This window comes from Gopherus flavomarginatus, chromosome 13 (assembly GCF_025201925.1).
Source record: "Gopherus flavomarginatus isolate rGopFla2 chromosome 13, rGopFla2.mat.asm, whole genome shotgun sequence".
Classification (NCBI taxonomy): Eukaryota; Metazoa; Chordata; order Testudines; family Testudinidae; genus Gopherus; species Gopherus flavomarginatus.
In genome coordinates this window covers 10,124,437-10,142,815 of record NC_066629.1, presented here as the reverse complement: position 1 = coordinate 10,142,815, position 18,379 = coordinate 10,124,437, and positions in this window count along the sequence as shown.

The window sequence follows — 18,379 nt, the reverse complement described above, 5'->3', positions numbered from 1 at the left end:
AATGAAAATTCCATGAGAATTTGTCCCCAGCCATGAAGAGTAATGAGTTTTGCTTTGTTGGACATTTACATTTCTTCCAAATTTCTTCCTACTGGTCACCAGTTGTATCAGTAATGTCTTTCTGTTTGTAACTATAAGGAAGCAATTGCTTCCAAATAATCAGCACCAAATCCTAATGGCATTGTGATGAAGATTCCATTGTAAATTTGCCACTTGGCATTATCGGTAATGACTTTCACTTTGTAATTTCAATGAACCAATCATGTCCATATGGTCAGAACAGAATCCTAATGGCTTTTGGATAAAGAATCCATGATACATTTGTCACCATCTCTTATCAGTAAGCGCTTTCTCTGGTTTCTAATTTTCACGAATCAGTCTTCCCCAAATGCTCAGGACAGAATTCTAACTGTACTATTAAAAAGTAAGATTTGTCGAGAAATGTGTGACTCACAGTGATCAGTTGTGAGCAGAGTCTGAATGAGCCCTCCCCTGACATTTAGTGGTGAGCTGCGGGAAAAGACTACAGAATCTGATCTCGTTTGCATGGACACACCCACCTTGCCAAGGTGCTCAGCATGATGGGATTGCTTTCCCAAATGATCACTTGTCGCTGGTGTTGAATTCCTCCATCTCCTCGTTATTGGGGCAGAATTAATAGGGGATTGTTATCCTTGTTGTGTGAATTAAGGGCAACAGAACTGTACCTGGCATACCCCAGTGGGGAGACTCACCCTCAAAGGCACTTGCTAGGCAGCAGACATGGGTTCCAAAGCCCATTAATTGAGAAAAGATGGAGGTACTTTTATTAGGTCTTAGCTCATGCCATGATAGAATAACAGAATTAATTTAGACTCTATCTAGAGCTGAAATCACAGATATTTATATTTAAGTATTAAATTTACTTTGGGATAGTGTTTCTACTGCAAGGTAGTCCCCAGTGTGCACCAACAGAGAAGCTCCCCTTGCCCCCTAACACCTGAAATCATGGCGAGCTGTGTTACGTGTGTGCATAGAGTGGCACTGATGACATGTTGTGAGTGGACATCTGGTGGAGCGGCACTGCTAACAGGGAGGTTGGTGGAGATGTGCAGTGAACAGCCTGAGCACATAGCAAGAGGTGTAGCAATCGGCCATTGGGGAGACGAGTGAGTGACCTCGAAGTGCAGCTCTAAGGTGCCTCCCTGAACTCTGGGGCTGCACTGGCCAAGGACTGCAACTGTGAGTGGGATATAGAGAAGGGATGGTCACGTTAAAGGGACTTTTGGGTTGCTGGATCTAAGACCCTGAGGGGGAGGGGAAGTGGTCACTGCCCCACTTACTTGGGGAGGGGTTGCTCATAGTTTGTGTTTATGAACCCTAATTGTGGTGTTTTCCCAAATTAATTCTGAGTAAATTCCCTCCTTTTATTAAAAGTTAGGTGCCCAGGGGGGTGGTGTGTAATTGTCCCAGGTCACTGCGTGGGGACTAGAGCCGGTTTTGTGATATATTGTTGAAAATTGCCACTAGATGCTGAACCCCGCCCTTTTTGCTGCTGGCTCCACCTGGCAGAAGGGTTACACAGTAATGAATTTTGGTTTGTTTTTAATTTTTATGAGCCGATCTCTTCCAAATTATCAGGAGACAATCCTAATGGGTTTAAGATGAAGACTGCACTAAAAAATTGTCACAAGAGCTAATCAGTAATGACTTTCTCATTTCAGAGTAGCAGCCATGTTAGTCTGTATCTGCAAAAAGAACAAGAGTACTTGTGGCATCTTAAGAGACTAACAAATTTATTAGAGCATAAGCTTTTGTCAGCTACAGCCCACTTCATCGGATGCACGTAGTGGAAAATACAGTAGGAAGATATAGAGAGAGGTATATAGATCTATAGATATACACAGAAAACATGAAACAATGGGTGTTACCATACACACTATAAGGAGAGTGATCAGTTAAGGCAGGGGTCAGCAACCTTTCAGAAGCGGTGTGCCGAGTCTTCATTTGTTCACTCTAATTTAAGGTTTTGCTTGCCAGTCATACATTTTAACATTTTTAGAAGGCCACACAAAAAGGGAGAAGGATAGCTCAGTGGTTTGAGCATTGGCCTACTAAACCCAGGGTTGTAAGCTCAATCCTTGAGGGAGCCGTTTGGGGATTGGTCCTGCTTTGAGCAGGGGGTTGGACTAGATGATCTCTTGAGGTCCTTTCCAACCCTTATAATCTATGATTCAGTCTCTTTCTATAATATATAACTAAACTATTGTTGTATGTAAAGTAAATAAGGTTTTTAAAATGTTTAAGAAGCTTCATTTAAAATTAAATTAAAATGCAGAGCCCCCCGGACCGGTGACCAGGACCCAGGCAGTGTGAGTGCCACTGAAAATCAGCTCGCGTGCCGCCTTCGGCACAGGCTCCATAGGTTGCCTACCCCGAGTTAAGGTGACTTTCTCATTGTTTCTCATTGTAATTAAAGTTCAGGACAGAATCATAACTGCTTAAAAATGAAAATTCCATGAGACTTTGACCCCTGCAGATGAACAGTAATGAGTTGTGCTTTGTCTGAAGTTTTCATTAAAAGAATTCATCCTAAACCTAATCCTAAACAGCAAAATAACTTCCAGTCACAGGTAGACTCTAAAGGAGAGCTCACTGGAGCAAAATAATTTCCGGTCACTGTTCCCAGGTGGACTCTAAATGAGAGCTCACCGGAACAACATAACTTCTGGTCAATGTTCCCGGTAGGACTCTTAAGTCAGCGCTCACCAGAGCAATATGACTTCTGGTCACTGTTTCCGGCCGGACTCTAAAGGAGCGCACACCGGAGACACATCTCTTCCGGTCACTGTTCCCAGTGGGACTCTAAGGGAGCGCACACCGGACCAATATACCTTCCTGTTGCTGTTTCCGGCCGGACTCTAAAGGAGCATTCACCGAGGAAACACAACTTCCGCTCAGGTCGCCTGGCCCTCGCCCTGTCCCGCGGGCCTGAGCGGCCGGTGCCGCTGGGATCGGGAGCCACTGGCGCTGCTGCGGTGGCGGGAGCAGCCCCGGTGACCCCGCACGCCAGGGCAGGGGTAGCCGGGACCTGTGCCCTGGACCTCGCAGCTGCAGCCTGGCCCTGCCAGGGAGCGATCCCGGGGCTCGGTCCCAGGCGCTGGCGCAGGTCCCGGCCCGGGACACCCAGCGCCTGGGCGGGGTCCTGCTCGAGTGCCCCAGGGTTTGCACCCGCCCGGCCAGGCCTTCTCCGAGCCCCTGGGAATCGCTGACCGCAAAGTCTGCAGAGTTACCCTAAGGGCACCAAGCTAAGCAGCCTTCAAAGGTCTGCGGGGGCGGGGGTGTCAAATGTTGGCATCATCAGCATGGCTGGCTGACCCCTCCCGCCCCAAGGGCTTTTCCTTCACAGGGGCGAAGGCAGGAGTGTGTTGTCATCCCTGCATTACAAACTGGGAAACAGAGACCTCTTTCTAATAGCCGTTTACCAGCAGGGGCCGTGTGTGTAATGGAGGCTTTATGGAGGAGGAAGCTACTTCACTGCCTTTTCCAGTAGTCTTTGCGCTGGGGCAAAGCTCACAGATGTTCTGTAAGGACGGAAAAGTGCTTGTTCTGTAGTAAATCTACAAATATGTGGTCAGAAATCCTCCTTATTTAGAATAATCGGGAAACTGACCCTTGACGTTAAAATGAAGACACTGGGGTTGATGGTTAATTTTTCCGGCCGTCAGTAATAAAATTTTCAGGGAAGCTCCAAATTATGAACCAATTGTTTATAAAATATACTTCATACTGAGCTTGTTTTTAAGCAATAATCAAAGCTCTCTGATCTTTATCCATTTCAAGGAGTAATTATCCCACATTTACATCACCTCTAGTGTGGGGCTTAAATAGAGCCAGTGCCCTCTGCTGACCTTCCTTGCAGCCCAGTGTCTCCTGGGGTCACCCCTGCTAGACACACCTGCAGGGCAAAGGCCAGGCTGGGAGCAGAGGGCCCAGGGTGTGGTTGGTGGCACAACAGAAATGACAGGGTGGGGGGCACAGTGCCAGGCTGTGGAGTGCTGTGCAAGTGTAATGATGCAGTGCCAGGATGCAGATGGTGCAGTCCTCTGCGGGGGGGAGGGTGCAGTGGCAGGCAGGGGTGCACAGTGCCAGGTGGAGGGTGTGGTGCCAGGCTAGGGGTTGAGGTGCCTGGCTAGGGGAAGCACAGTCTGGAGGCACGTTGCCAGGCTGGAGGGTGCTGTGCAAGTCTAATGATGCAGTGCCAGGCTGGAGATGGCACAATTCCAGTCTGGGGGTTGCAGTGCCAGGCCTGGATGTGTGGTGCCAGGCTGGTGGGGGGGAAAGTGGCAGACTGGGGCAGGGCGCAGTGCCCAGCTGGGGAGTGCAGTGCCCAGCTGGGGAGTGCAGTGCCAGGCTCGGGGGGCACAGTGGTAGTGTGGGGAGCACAGTGCCATGCTGGAGGAGGTGCAGTACCAGTATGGGGGGCATGGTGCCAATCTGGGGGCACTATCCATTCAATGCCAGGTTGGGGGTGGGGAGCCGGGACTCCAGTCTCCACCCTGTCTGGCTCCTCCCCACATCCCAGGGCGGTCACATGGAGGCAGCGGCACCTGCCCCGAGTGCAGGCAGGGCTGAGGAATCCTGGGGCTCCACTCCAGAGCTGGACTGTCCTTGGGGAGCTGGGGCTGGCCCCAGGGCATCGCTAGGGGGTACTGGGCTGCAGGGAGGAGGTTGGGGGCAGCAGTGGGCACTATGCTGCAGGGATCAGATCAGGGGGGTGCTGTGCTACAGGCAGTGGAGCAGGACAGGGCAGTAGGGGGCACTGTGCTGCAGGGACTAGGGTGGGGGGGCTCAGAAGGGGGTGCTGCACAGCAGGGAGTAGGGTAGGGGCAGCAGGGGGCACCGAGCTGCAGGGAGAGGTGGGGGCTCAGCAGGGTCTCTGTGCTGCAGGGAGTGGGGCGGGGGCTCAGCAGGGGGTGCTGTGCTGCAGGGAGTGGGGTGTGGGACTTGGCAGGGGGCGCTGTGCTGCAGGGAGCGGGGCAGGGGGCTTGGCAGTGGGTGCTGTGCTGCAGGGAGTGGGGCGGGGGACTCGGCAGGGGGCGCTGTGCTGCAGGGTATGGGGCGGGGGGCTCGGCAGTGGGCACTGTGGTGCATGGAGCGGGGCAGGGGCTCAGCAGGGGGCACTGTGCTGCAAGGAGTGGGGCAGGAGCTTGGCAGGGGGCGCTGTGCTGCAGGGTATGGGGCGGGGTCTCGGCAGAGGGTGCTGTGGTGCAGGAAGCAGGACGAGGGGCTCAGCGGGGGGTGCTCTCTGGCAGTCAGGGTTGGCCCTAATACCCCGGCACTGCGGGGTGCTCTGCTGCTGTCATTAGGGATCCCCAGACCTTCTTTGTGCGTATTCTAGGGGAGCACCCAGGCATGCAGGCTTGTAACGGGATGGGGCTCATCCGAGCAGCCCCTCAGCGTCAGTGGAGGGCTGGCAAATAGGGTCACCAGAGCAGGTGAACGAGGAAGTGAGAGACATGAAATGAGTCAAGATCTCAGTATTCAGGGAATGGGGAAAGAGTGTTGTCTGCGGGCAGGTACCTCTGCACAAAGCGGGGTGGGAGCCAGGACTCCTGGTTTCTATCCCCAGGAGTGTACTGAGCTCTGTCCCATCCCCTCCCTCTGCCTCAGTTTCCCTGTCTGGGTTCCTAAGTGCTAGTATAATGTGGAGATGGGAGGGACCAGGTTAATCCTTTCTCCCCCCCCCCAAAAAAAAAAATTAATGCTCTTCCTCTGCTCAGGGCTGAGGATTTTCCATTTCCTGCCTGTGGAAAGATGCACTTCCCCTCCCCCGTGGGCTAGGGGGGGATGTCCCTTCATCCCCCCCACAGCTGGGGCTCTATAGGAGGCCAGAAGCACCCTACCCTGTGGGAGATCTGTAAAGGGCCAGTCCAGAAATCTACACCCCCTCAGAGGCTCCCTCTCCTCCCTGCATGGGGGATCACAGTCCCCCTACTAGGGGTTGGGCTTTGCTTTGGCAGGCTTCAGTGGGGAGAACCGAGGAGTCCTGACCCCCCCACACTCTAACCCTGTAGACCCTACTCCCAAAGCTGGGGAGAGAACCCAGACTGTAGCTGTCCTGCTGGGGTGGTACTGGGGCTGTGTGGGACGTTGGCCTAGTACTGCCCCAAGTTGAGGGCAATTCTCCACGTGCTCAGCTGCTGAGGGCAGGCCAGGTGGTGGTGCCTGGGCTCCAAGCCCCATGCATGGGTGGCTCTCCTTGTACAAAGGGGCCTGGTGAGAGCCTTGCTGTGAATCACTGGGGCCGGTAGGGAGCCGGCTGCTTGGCTGGAGTTCTTTGAGAGACGGGGTGAGCCCAGAGCTGGGAGGGAGTTGCAGGGGGTGAGGAGCTGGGGGGGGCTGAGGGTGGGACCAGCCCTTTCTAACCACTAGGCAGTGACTGCTGGACATTACAGGTGGGTCCAGGTCTGTGTGGGATGTATGTGGGAGTAGCAGTGGTTGGGCAGGGAGCCCATGCAGAAGAGCTTCAATTAGAGACACTAACTGAGCCCGGCCTAGAACCCTACAAGTGCATATTTGCTGTTATATGTTTTGGTGTAACTTGCATTATCCTAACAAAACAATTACTTTTTTCATATCTCTTTTATATAGCTCATCGGTCTGGACACCGCCCCCCCCCCCCCCGTCGGTACATATGAATACCCTTCCAATTTCAATTCCTGGGGAAAATACTGAGACTGCCCTGCACACAGCCCCCTGCCCCAGGCATCTCCCGCTTTCCCCATGGCCATACTGCCCTGTGCCCTGCACACATCCCCCTGGGCATCTCCTGTTTGCCCCATGGCCATATTGCCCTGTGAGTCTGCACACAGCCCCCTGGACATCTCCTGTTCGCCCCATGGCTATACTGCCCTGTGCCCTGCACACAGCCCCCTGGACATCTCCTGTTCGCCCCATGGCCATACTGCCCTGTGCCCTGCACACAACCCCCTGGACATCTCCTGTTCGCCCCATGGCTATACTGCCCTGTGCCCTGCACACAGCCCCCTGGACATCTCCTGTTCGCCCCATGGCCATACTGCCCTGTGCCCTGCACACAGCCCCCTGGACATCTCCTGTTCGCCCCATGGCTATACTGCCCTGTGCCCTGCACACAGCCCCCTGGACATCTGCTTGCCTGGTGGCCATGCTGCCCTGTGCCCTGCACACAGCCCCCTGGACATCTCCTGTTTGCCCCTTGGCCATTCTGCCCTGTGCCCTGCACACAGCCCCCTGGACATTAGCTTGCCCCATGGCCAGATTGCCCCATGCCCAGCACAGAGCCTCCCAGGCATTGCCCGCTCACCCCATGGCCATAGTGCCTCTTCCCCTGCACACAGCCCACTAGAATCGCCCACTTGCCCTGTAGCCAGGCTGATTCTGTTTGTTTATTGCCTGTTCAGTTATTTTCTCAGGGGATTTGTAAGTAAAGTCATTGCCATTCACTTCATCCTCTCCAGTGTGTGTCCTTGGCATGTTTTATGACCAAATCTGGGCACTGCAGATCTTAAGTTCTGGCCAAGGCAACTGTTCACACCTGCTAGCACAAGGAAGGAGGAGGGTAAAAATGGGGTTTGGGGAGGGGTCTTGGCACGGTCTCCCCAAGCAGGTGCTGAGTCTCGGGATCCTGCTCCCTTCCCAGGACTCCTGGGTTCTCTTCCTGGCTCTACTGCTCGCTCACTGTGTGCCCATGGGTGCAACCTGTGCCTCGTTTTCCCCTGGGTAGAAGGGAGGAAGGCTGCCCACCCAGCTCCCAGGACAGGGGGTGCGACTCGGGGTGCCTGGGCTGAGTACTGGCCCTCCTGAGACCCTGCTAGCAGAGTGCCCTTGCCCAGGGCCCCCTCGGCTTTGAGCCTGGTGCTGTGGTGCGGGAAGGGGCCAACTGCTCTCCTGGTGCACATCCCCAGCCCTGTCCCTTGGTGTGCATGGCAATGCTGGACTGGTTCAGCCGGTTCCCCCGGCCTGTCCTATCATGCACTGAGCCCTTGCCCTGAGGGCTTCTTTCCCTCCTGTTAGCTATGGGGTCTGTACCGCTGCACCCCACGATGAGCTGGGAGATTACCAAACAGCCTTTGCTCCCTGGGGCACTATGCCTCGGGGTGGAGCTGGAAGCCCTCCCCCTGCAGCTTGTATTGTAACCCCAAGGCTCTTTCTCTGCAGTGTGTGTTGGGCATTGGAGTCTGGCTGACATGCATTTCCAACAGCCACCCAATGAGGCTTAATTGTCTGGGCCATTAGTGTCACATAGACCCCACTCCCTTCCCAGAGCTGGGGAGAGAACCCAGGAGCCCTGGCTCCCTGCCACCCCTCCCCTACTCTAACCATTAGCCTCCACTCCCCTCCCAAAGCTGCAGGGAGAACCCAGGAGTCCTGGGTTTTGCAGCTTTCTCACTTGCCAGGCCAGGCCAGCCCAGTGATCACACCTCCGCTGCCCCCCAACATCATTCGGGCTAGATTGTGGCCCGGAACGGCCTCCTGCATGTGCTAGATCTGCTTGCTGAGCAAACCGGCCCATCTGTCTCTCACCTTGGCCAGCCCTGAGGATTAATCCCCCTCGGGGGGACCAGCTGCAGCTTAGGTCAGGCTGAATTCGCCCAGCTTCAACTTCCAGCAATTGGAGGGTGCTTTTCTGCTAGACCAAAAAGCCCGTTATCAAATGTGTGTTCTCCAGGTAGGTACTGACGGATGGAGGCCAAGTCACCCCAGAACCATCTGACGCCCATGTCTCTGCAGGTTTTCTGATGGTTTCCCTGGCTTTTTGACCCCTCTTCCCCCCCACCCACCATGCCCCACCTGGCAGGGAACCAGGAGTAGTTGCCTGGGCTGGAGCACATGGGTCCATGGGGATGTGGAGCTGGTGAGGGGGGGGTTCCCCTGGGGTGACAGCAGGGGTTCTTTGGGGCTGGAGTGGGTGGGGCAGGGAATCAGGACTCCTGGGTTCTGCCCCTGGAGACTGCTCCATAAGGAGGACTCAGAACCGGTTTAAGCCAGACCCCCTGTCCCACAGCAAAATTGAGCCAGGTCCTGGCCCCCTACCCACACAGATTCTTCCAGGAGCTGGGTTTTCTGTGGGTGCCCTCTGGGATAGGCCGACTACATCCACCTCAGTGCTGGAACCAGCCCTGCTGGGCTCCCAGCCAGCACCCCGACCATGCAAAGCCAGCAGCTCAGCTGGATTATGGAGGCCCTGCACCTCCTGAGCCCCCTCCCTACTCCCTGCAACACATTGCCCCCTGTTGAGCCCCACCATGCTCCCTGCAGCACAGCACAGCACCCCCTGCTGAGCCCCCACCCCACTCCCTGCAGCACAGCACCCCCTGCTGAGTCTCAGCCCCATTCCCTGCAGTACAGCACCCCCTGCTGCTCCTGCACAACATTCCCTGAAGCACAGTGCCCCCTAGCGCTGCCCTGAGGCCAGCCCTGCCTGAGAGTGGACAGCACCCCCTCCTGAGTCCTCCACCCCATTCCCTACAGCATGGCACCCCATGCTGAGCTCCCCATCAGGCAGGGAAGGGAAGTGGGAAAGCCCTTGAGATGGAGGAGAATCACTGGTCTGGGTGCAGTGTGGGGCCTGGGACATATGGGTGAGTGGTTCAGCAGCAGCAGGACCTGGTGTGCAGCCCTCACTGGGCCGCTTTCCCTGCCAGTCACACCTGGAGGGCAAAGGCCGGCCTGGGAGCAGAGGGTACAAGTGTGGTTGGCGGCTCAACAGAAATGAGAGGGTGGGGGCACAGTGCCAGGCTGTGGGGTGCTGTGCAAGTCTAATGATGCAGTGCCAGGCTGCAGATGGCACAGTGCCAGGCTGGAAGGCATGCAGTGGCAGGCAGAGGTGTGTGGTGCCAGATGGGGGATGCGGTGCCAGGCTGGGGGGTGCTTTTCAAGTCTAATGATGCAGTGTCAGGCTGAAGACAGCACAGTGCCAGGCGGGGAGGAGGGGGGTGCAGTGGTAGGCAGAGGTGCATGGTGCTAGATGGGGGTGCGGTGCCAGGCTGGGGGATGCTTTTCAAGTCTAATGATTCAGTGCCAGGCAAGGGTGTATGCCATGCCAGGCAGGGGTGTGTGGTGCCAGGCTGGGGGTGAGACGGGCTCAGCAGAAGGTGCTGTGCTGCAGGGAGTGGGGCGGGGGCTCAGCGGTGGTGTTGCACTTCAGTGGCGAGGTGAGGCTCAGTGGTAGGTGCTCTCTGGCAGTCAGTGCTAGCCCCAATACCCCAGCATGAGGGGGCTCTGTGCTGCTGTCATTAGGGATCCCCAGACTCTCTCTGTGTGTACTCTAGGGGAGCACCCAGGCATGCAGGCTCGTAACGGGATGGGGCTCATCCAAGCCAGCCCCTCAGCATCGGTGGAGGGTCACCACAGCAGGTGAATAAGGAGGTGAGAGACATGAAATGAGTCAAGATCTCAGTGTTCAGGGAATAGGGAAGGAGTGTTGTCTGCAGGCAGGTACCGCTGCATGAAGTGGGGCTGGGAGCCAGAACTACTGGGTTCTATTCCCCCGCTCTGGGAGGGGAGTGGCGTCTAGTGGGTTAGAGTGAGGGGGAAGAAGCCAGGATTCCTGGGTTCTATCCTCTCCCATTTCAGCCCTGAGATCTCCAGGGTGGTAGTCTCACACCAGGGCAGGCAAACCCTAAACAACCTCCCTGGCAGTAAGAGAAGGGAGGCCTGGGCCAAGCGGGTGGGGCGGAGGCAAGATGAGTGCTTGGGTGTGGGGTTCTTGGGCCGGCACACCTGGCACTGGCTCTGGCTGAGTTCCAGGAACAGAAGGTGCATCAGAACCTTGCCTGTTAATACGGGAAGGTGCTGTGCTGCAGTGTCTGTGGCGGGGGCTCAGTAGGGGGCACTGTGCTGTAGAGAACAGAAAAGCTCACCCCATCAGTCTCCTCTCTTGACCCCCCAGCGTTGCTGTAGGCTTTCCCAGCCCAGTTGTTCTCCACCCCAGAGGTGGTCACATTTCAGAAGTGCTGGGAGTGGGTCTGGGCTGGGGCAGCGGGAAGCTGGGCCGCGTAGTTCAGACAGGCCCTGCCAGCTGTGAGTGGGAAGACTGAAGGCTGGATGGGGTGCATTGTATTCCTGCCCCCCATCCCATGCACCCTGCCTCTAACACCCCCCCCTCATTATACATGCTTTTCACTATGCCCTGCTGGAAGGAGACAGGTCCCTCCCCAGGTCCCTATGTGGCACGCTGTCCCATGCCAGGCAGCCCTTCCCAGTTGGACACTGGGGTCCCCCCAGGGAGGTGGGCTGTAAGTGGTGGTGCTGGCTGGGAAGTTGTGGGGGGGGGGGGAAATCCCACTGGCTGGCCTGGGTTTCTGGGTCTCCCAGTATCCCCTGTGATGTTACACACCACAATGCTTTATAGAAATATGCTTATGAGTGTAAATATGACATAACTGGAATATGTTGTATGCTAGCTATCCCATGTAACATATCTCTGCAAAGGTTATGGTCTGCTGGATATATTCATCCTATTTGCATGCATGTATCATTTTTGTGTTCGAAGTTATGAATATTGGCTATGTACTTGTTTGATTTTAAGTAGCCTCAGTGAAGCATTTGGTCAGCTTCCTGAGAAAAGGCTATTCTCAGTAAGCGCCCAATCAAGAAACACTTAAGCTAACAATGAACTTTGAGAGACGCCAATCCACATCTGGGCTTTCCTGGGAATGTGGCTTGGCCTGCAAGGAACTGAGTCATGCATGGACATGTGACTTGCCCATGTGACTCCAAGGTTCCATCTTGTAGCTGGGATTCTACACAGGGGATGGAGTTCCACCCACGAGAGAAACTATATGAAGTCCTGGGAGACACCTCCATTTTGTCTTCAGCTGGCACAAAATACCGTCTCTCCACCCCAAGGAGATGCCTTGGGAACAAAGGACAAGTAGCTATAGGTATAGGGGTGATTGCTGGACCCTGACTAGGAGGAAGTTTAGTCTGTAAAAGAGGCTTATTGGAACATTTGATGGTGAGATTTACCTGCATTTACTTTCTTACTGTATTAGGCTTCGACTTGCGTGCTTTATTTTATTTTGCTTGGTAATTCAGTTTGTTCCATCTGTTATTACTTGGAACCACTTAAATCCTACTTTTTGTATTTAATCAAATCACTTTTTACTTATTGTCATAAATATAAAGGGAAGGGTAAGAACCTTTATGTATGCAGTGACATAAAATCCCTTCTGGCCAGAGGTACAGAATCACTTTACCTGTAAGGGATTAAGCTCAAATAACCTGGTTGGCACCTGACCAAAAGGACCAATAAGGAAAGAAGATACTTTCAAATCGGGGGTCAGAGGGGGATATGTTTTGTTGTGCTCTCTTTGTTGTTCCCTTGCTGAATGGAGAGAGGGACTAGGCAGGCAAAAACATCTCCTAAAAATATACCTGAAATGAGCATCTAAAATTACAGAAATTGTAAGTAAGGCAAGAAAATGCATTAGATTATCCTTTGGTTTAGCTTGTGAATTTTCCCTATAAGAGGTACTGTAATTTCAGTCTTGTTTTGTAACTAGAAAGCAAAGTCAGAGGGGAATCCTTTGTGTTTAAAATCTTTTTATTTACCCTGTAAAGTTACCTTCCATCTAGATTTTACAGCTGTGATTTTTACTTTTTTAAAAAAATAAAATTCTTCTTTTAAAAACCTCATTGATTTTTAGTGTCCTAAAAATCAGGCATCTGATCTGTGCTCACTTTGTTAACCTATCGTTGGTATATTATTCTCAAGCTCCTCCAGGAAAAAGGGTGAAGCAGTTTGGGGGAATATTTTGGGGAAACAGGGACTCCAAGTAGCCCTTTTTCCTGGATTTTTGTCAAAATCACTTGATGGTGGCAGCGATACTGTCCAAGGACAAGGAAAGGATTTGTGCCTTGGGGAAGTTTTAACCTAATCTGTTAGAAGTACGATTAGAGGGTCTTTCATGTGGGTCCCCACATCTGTACCCCAGAGTTCAGAGTGGGGAGGGAACCCTGACATAGTGGAAGAGCGGTGGGATCATTTTGAACCAGAAGCACAGACCTCAGGATTTTAAAAGGACACATTTTTTCTTTTGGCTGCTTGAAAACCAGGGAGCTTTTTTTAAAGGACACTTCTTTTATTTTTTTAACCTGAGAGCAGCTGGGTTTTTTTTCTTTGCCTGAGAGCAAAGTAATTAAGTTCCTACAAGGGAATTCACAAGCTGGGTTCTTCTTTCTTTCTAGCTCTCCAGTTAGGCTAGGCTAAGCGCAGGAAAGCTAGGATGACAGAAAGTGAGGTCCAAAAAAAACTAGAATTAGCCAGATTGGAAGCTGAAAAGAGACAGAAAGAACAAGAAAGACAAATGGCCTTAAAGTGCTTGGAGTTGAACATGGAGGAGAGGAAGGAGGCAAAACGCTTGGAGGCAGAGGCGAAACACTTGGATACGGAGTTAGAGCTGAAGTGCTTAGATTTCGAAACGGCTAAACTGAGTCCACCAGATAACCCTTATAATCCTTCTGCAGGTATCACTCCCCATTCCCCAAAATTCCCCACCTAAAGGTAGATGATGATACAGAGGCTTTATTAGAAAATTTCGAAAGGGCGTGCCTTGGATACAGCATTTCTACAGACCAGTATATGATGGAGCTGAGGCCGCAGCTTAGTGGACCCTTAGCAGAGGGAGCAGCTGAAATGCCTAAGGAACACACGAACAGCTACAAACTTTTTTTTAAAAATAGGCCAGAACACCCAAGCATGCCCATCGGCAGTTCAGAGCCCTAAGCTGGAAACCAGACATGGCATTTTCCCAACACACCTACCACATTGTAAAAAAATTGGGATGCCTGAATATAAAGAGCAAGCATTAAGTCTCTGGAAGATCTGCCTTTCCTATTGCAAATGGAGCAGTTCTTACAGGGTGTTCCTGAGGAAATAGAAAGTACATCCTAGATGGGAAGCCCAAAACTGTAATCGAGATGGGGGAGATTGGAACCAAATGGGTGGAGGTGATGGAAAAGAAAAAAGTTAGCAGCACATGGAGCGTATATCAGAAGGGGCAACCCGAAAGAACACCCTACCACTGGGGGCTGCCCAAGCCCTCCCACACACATCCCAAAGGAAACCCCAAACACCTTATTGTCCCACCACACCAGTCTCCAGCAACCCACCTGGCCCAGCGACCAGTCAGCTGGGTAATGTTTTAAATATAATGAACTGGGGCATGTGAAGGCCAACTGCCCCAAGAACATAAGAACGGCCATACCGGATCAGACCCAAGGTCCATCTAGTCCAGTATCTGTCCACCGACAGTGGCCAATGCCAGGTGCCCCAGAGGGAGTGAACCTAACAGGCAATGATCAAGTGATCTCTCTCCTGCCATCCATCTCCACCCTCTGACAAACAGAGGCTAGGGACACCATTCCTTACCCATCCTGGCAAATAGCCATTTATGGACTTAACCATAATAAATTTATCCAGTACCCTTTTAAACGCTGTTAGTCCTAGCCTTCACAACCTCCTCAGGTAAAGAGTTCCACAAGTTGACTGTGTGCTGTGTGAAGAAGAACTTCCTTTTATTTGTTTCAAACCTGCTGCCTATTAATTTCATTTGGTGACTCTAGTTCTTCTATTACGGGAATAAGTAAATAACTTTTCCTTATTCACTTTCTCCACATCACTCATGATTTTATAGACCTCTATCATATCCCCCCCTTAGTCTCCTCTTTTCCAAGCTGAAGAGTCCTAGCCTCTTTAATCTTTCCTCATATGGGACCCTCTCCAAACCTGTAATCATTTTAGTTGCCCTTTTCTGAACCTTTTCTAGTGCCATTATATCTTTTTTGAGGTGAGGAGACCACATCTGTACACAGTATTCGAGATATGGGCATACCATGGATTTATATAAGGGCAATAATATATTCTCAGTCTTATTCTCTATCCCCTTTTTAATGATGCCTAACATCCTGTTTGCTTTTTTGACCACCTCTGCACACTGCGTGGACATCTTCAGAGAACTGTCCACGATGACTCCAAGATGTTTTTCCTGACTTGTTGTAGCTAAATTAGCCCCCATCATATTGTATATATAGTTGGGGTTATTTTTTCTGATGTGCATTACTTGACATTTATCCACATTAAATTTCATTTGCCATTTTGTTGCCCAATCACTTAGTTTTGTCAGATCTTTTTGAAGTTCTTCACAGTCTGCTTTGGTCTTAACTATCTTGAGCAGTTTAGTATCATCTGCAAACTTTGCCACCTCGTTGTTTACCCTTTTCTCCAGATCATTTATGAATAAATTGAATAGCATTGGTCCTAGGACTGACCCTTGGGGAACACCACTAGTTACTCCTCTCCATTCTGAGAATTTACCATTAATTCCTACTCTTTGTTCCCTGTCTTTTAACAAGTTCTCACTCCATGAAAGGACCTTCCCTTTTATCCCATGACAGCGTAATTTACGTAAGAGCCTTTGGTGAGGGACCTTGTCAAAAGCTTTCTGGAAATCTAAGTACACTATGTCCACTGGATCCCCCTTGTCCACGTTTGTTGACCCCTTCAAAGAACTCTAATAGATTAGTAAAACACAATTTCCCGTTACAGAAACCATGTTGACTATTGCTCAATAGTTTATGTTTTTCTATGTGTCTGACAATTTTTTTCTTAACTATTGTTTCGACTAATTTGCCCGGTACCAACGTTAGACTTACCAGTCTCTAATTGCCGGGATCACCTCTAGAGCCCTTTTTAAATATTGGTGTTACATTAGCTAACTTCCAGTCATTGGGTCCCGAAGCCAATTTAAAGGACAGGTTACAAACCTTAATTAATAGTTCTGCAACTTCACATTTGAGTTCTTTCAGCACTCTTGGGTGAATGCCATCTGGTCCCGGTGACTTGTTAATGTTGAGTTTATCAATTAATTCCAAAACCTCCTCTAGTGACACTTCAGTTTGTGACAGTTCCTCAGATTTGTCACCTACAAAAGCCAGCTCAGGTTTGGGAATCTCCCTAACATCCTCAGCCGTGAAGACTGAAGCAAAGAATCCATTTAGTTTCTCTGCAATGATTTTATCGTCTTTAAGCGCTCCTTTTGTATCTCGATCATCAAAGCGCCCCACTGGTTGTTTAGCAGGCTTCCTGCTTCTGACGTACTTAAAGAACATTTTGTTATTACTTTTGGAGTTTTTGGCTAGCCGTTCTTCAAACTCCTCTTTGAATTTTCTTATTACACTCTTGCACTTAATTTGGCAGTGTTTATGCTCCTTTCTATTTGCCTCACTAGGACTTGACTTCCACTTTTTAAAGGAAGTCTTTTCATCTCTCACTGCTTCTTTTACATGGTGGCTCTTTTTAAGTTTTTACTGTGTTTCTTAATTTGGGGTATACATTGAAGTTGGGCCTCTATTATGGTGTCTTTAAAAAGCGCCCATGCAGCTTGCAGGGATTTCACTTTAGTCACTGTACCTTTTAACTTCTGTTTAACTAACCCCCTCATTTTTGCATAGTTCCCCCCTTTGAAATTAAATGCCACAGTGTTGGGCTGTTGAGATGTTCTTCCCACCACAGGGATGTTGAATGCTATTGTATTATGGTCACTATTTCCAAGCGGTCCTGCTATAGTTACCTCTTGGACCAGCTCCTGCGCTCCACTCAGGATTAAATCTAGAGTTGCGTCTCCCCTCGTGGGTTCCCATACCAGCTGCTCCATGAAGCAGTCATTTAAAGTATCGAGAAATTTTATCTCTGCATTTCGTCCTGAAGTGAAATGTTCCCAGTCAATATGGGGATAATTGAAATCCTCCACTATTATTGAGTTGTTAATTTTGATAGCCTCTCTAATTTCCCTTGGCATTTCATCATCACTATTACTGTCCTGGTCAGGTGGTCAATAATAGATCCCTAATGTTATATTCTTATTAGAGCATGAAATTTCTATCCATAGAGATTCTATGGAACATGTGGATTCTCTTAAGATTTTTACTTCATTTGATTCTACATTTTCTTTTACATATAGTGCCCCCCCCCAAATGACCTGTTCTGTCCTTCTGATATATTTTGTACCCCAGAATGATTGTGGCCCATTGATTGTCCTCACTCCACCAGGTTTCTGTGATGCCTATTATATCAATATCTTCCTTTATCACAAGGCACTCTAGTTCACCCATCTTATTATTTAGACTTCTAGCATTTGTGTACAAGCACTTTAAAAACTTGTCCCTGTTTATTTGTCTGCCCTTTTCTGATGTGTCAGATTCTTTTTTATGTGACTGTTTATCATCTGATCTGGCCCTTACATTATCCTCCTCCATCCTTTGCGCCTGACTATAACCTGGAGATTCTCTATCATTAGACTCTCCCCTAAGAGAAGTCTGTGTCCGATCCACATGCTCCTCTGCCGCAGTCGGCTTTCCCCCATCTCCTAGTTTAAAAACTGCTCTACAACCTTTTTAATGTTTAGTGCCAGCAGTCTGGTTCCACTTTGGTTTAGGTGGAGCCCATCTCTCCTGTATAGGCTCCCCCCATCCCAAAAGTTTCCCCAGTTCCTAATGAATGTAAACCCCTCCTCTCTACACCATCATCTCATCCACGCAATGAGACTCTGGAGATCTGCCTGCCTACCTGGCCCTGCGCGTGGAACTGGGAGCATTTCTGAGAATGCCACCATAGAGGTCCTGGACTTCAGCCTCTTCCCTAGCAGCCTAAATTTGGCTTCCAGGACATCTCTCCTACCCTTCCCTATGTCATTGGTATCTACATGTACCATGACCACTGGCTCCTCCCCAGCACTACACAGAAATCTATCTAGAGGCCTTGAGAGATCCGCAACCTTTGCACCAGGCAGGCAAGTCACCATACGGTTCTCTCGGTTATCACAAACCCAGCTATCTATGTTTCTAATGATCGAATCTCCCATTATTAACACCTGCCTCTTCCTAGCAACTGGAGTTCCCTCCCCCAGAGAGGTAACCTCAGTGCAAGAGGCAACCGCAGCACCGTCTGGAAGGAGGGTCCAAACTATAGGAAGGTTTCCCTCTGCTCCCATTGACTACTCTGCTTCCCTGGGCCTTTCATCCTCCTCAGCAGTGCAGGGGCTGTCTGACTGGAGGTGGGACAATTCTACAGTGTCCCAGAAAGCCTCATCAACATACCTCTCTGCCTCCCTTAGCTCCTCCAGTTCCACCACCCTGGCCTCCAAAGTCCGTACGTGGTCTCTGAGGGCCAGGAGCTCTTTGCACCGATTGCACACATACGCCACCCGCCCACAGGGCAGGTAATCATACATGCTACACTCAGTGCAATAAACTGGACAGCCCCCCATTCTGCAGCTTCTGCCTGCATTGTCTCCTAGTTAATGACAGAGTTGTTTAAAGCAAGAGGTTTTGAATGTAGTTTGGTTTATAGGTT